The sequence below is a fragment of the Arachis hypogaea genome, chromosome 12 (genome assembly GCF_003086295.3).
Source record: "Arachis hypogaea cultivar Tifrunner chromosome 12, arahy.Tifrunner.gnm2.J5K5, whole genome shotgun sequence".
NCBI classification, from domain to species: domain Eukaryota; kingdom Viridiplantae; phylum Streptophyta; class Magnoliopsida; order Fabales; family Fabaceae; genus Arachis; species Arachis hypogaea.
Genome location: NC_092047.1, coordinates 112,017,380 through 112,019,600, shown reverse-complemented (window position 1 = coordinate 112,019,600; position 2,221 = coordinate 112,017,380). Strand labels below are relative to the sequence as shown.

Here is a 2,221-nt window from a genome sequence, read left to right as displayed (position 1 = left end):
AAAACTATGCCATTTGAGTTATTACTCATTGGCCGCCAAAAATTAATTATTAAATCAATTATTTATATAAAATATATATTAAAATATAAAATATACATAAAAATAAATTAAATAATATATATATTTATACACAAATATATAGTAGTTAATTATATATATAACATATATTAAATAATAGCAAGAGCTGCAAGTGCAACTTATGTTTAATATTTAGTTTAAATCAAATAAAAAATAATACTACAGAAAAATAAAACGAATAATTGCTTCCACTTGAACATAAAACACATATCCCATGCACCTTCCATTTTCTTGCTCATATAGGACCTTAGCTTCTATGATCAATCATACCACAAAACTATTGTTTGCATGAAATTAGTCTCCTAGGCAAACAGAATATACAATAATTCTCCTCTGATAATAATTATTTTAAAACAAATTTGATTGCTTCTCTCATCCATTTTGAGGCTCCTTGTTTGGAGTATGAATACATTATGTTAGTAAAGTGAACAAAAACAAAGAAAAATATTTTTGACAACCATTATTATTGTATTTCAAATTAAAATATCATCTATTTATTATTGGATGAGACTTAAACTTTACTATGAATAAAGATTACACTTCATCTAATAATAAATTGATGATATGTTATTAGCATAAAATACAATAATAATTATTTGATACTTGATCAAAAAGAAGAAAAATTAGAGAATAATGAAAGATACATGACAAACCCAATTTTGTTCTAATTTTGTTTGGATTTGGAAAGTCCCTTTTTCATCATGGATCTAAATTCATCAAAATCAACAAACCCATCACCATTCTTGTCAACACTTTTGATCATACGCTTACACTCTCTGATGCTGCAACGATCACACCCAAGATTAACCAAAACTCTCCTCAATTCCTTAGCAGAGATTAATCCATTCTTATCAGAATCAAACACATGAAAAGCATCCATAAGATACTCATCTTGATCAATACTATTATTGTTATTGTTCTTGCCACCTTCTTCTTCTTCTTCTTCTTCTGTTGTTGCTATTCCTTCTCTCATCACAACCATGAATTCATCAAAGTCAACAAACCCATCTCCATTAAAGTCCAAAGCTCTCACCATTCTCTCAGCTTCTTTTTTAGCCATGCACTTGTTGTATCCAAGACATAGAAGAGTTTCACTGAGCTCAGTGGTTGAGATTTTTCCATCACCATTGGAATCAATGAGCTTGAACACTTGTTGGAACTGCCTTGACAGATTCATGTCTAGGAAAGACGCTGAGAATTCATCAAAATCAAAACTTGGTGAGAATTTTCTTCTGGGTCGCTGTCTTCTCCAGCACCAGCATGAACAGCAACTACTACTCGGTGCTGGTTTTGGGAGGTTGAAGAGTGATTTGGATTTTCTATCAAGAAAGGAAAAGAAGGGTGTGAAAGGTTGCAACATTATGATTGAAGGAAGGGTTATTGGACTTTATTATTATTGGTATATGAAATATGCAATGATTTATGTATGATGATAAGAGCTGTTGAATATAAAAGGTAATTGTTGATTCCGTGTGAGAATGATATTTATTTTTCGACAATGCTAAAGAGAAAACTTATTTTATTTAATATTTATTAATTATTATATAAAATAAATTTTATTTTTAATTAATTTATTTTGGTTACCAAATATTTTGTATCTATTTTCATGAGACTATATGGTGAATGTAGCTTTAGAATGTTATGACAAGACATTTTTTGTCACATTCTAGTTAGAGAAATAATTACGGGCATATTTTTATTTTTTTATTTTTACATCGAATTAATTCACTTTTTTTTTTCTTTTTATATGGGATATATTAATAGTTAATACACATGTTTATGAATTTCACATTTTATTTAATGGAGAAATGGTTTTTTCCCAGAAAACTTTAGAGCTCTTAACTTTTCAAGTCTCTTGAGGGGTTAACCCTTTTTTATGTAATACACAAATCTTGGAATTTCATATTTTATCAGCATGCATGTCTTGAAATTTTTGTTCCTTGAACTATCTATACCTACCATAGCAGATTAGTGATTATTACCTTTGGATTTGGCTAAGGTTTTTGTATGTTATGTGAGTGGTGGGAAAAGTTAGAAAACTCAAGCACACAAGGCGGCGGAAAATTTCACTTTCACGGTCCTAAATTATTTTTGTTCTCTACTGTGGCATCCAAATGACTTCAACTGAATCAATGACAAAGCA

At 29.3% G+C, this 2,221-nt stretch overlaps 1 pseudogene; it reads right to left on the bottom strand.

Moving 5' to 3' along the window:
• Nucleotides 1–624: 624 nt before the first annotated feature.
• LOC112728313 (uncharacterized) lies at nt 625–1,525 on the bottom strand (annotated as a pseudogene).
• Between the last annotated feature and the right edge of the window lie 696 nt (nt 1,526–2,221).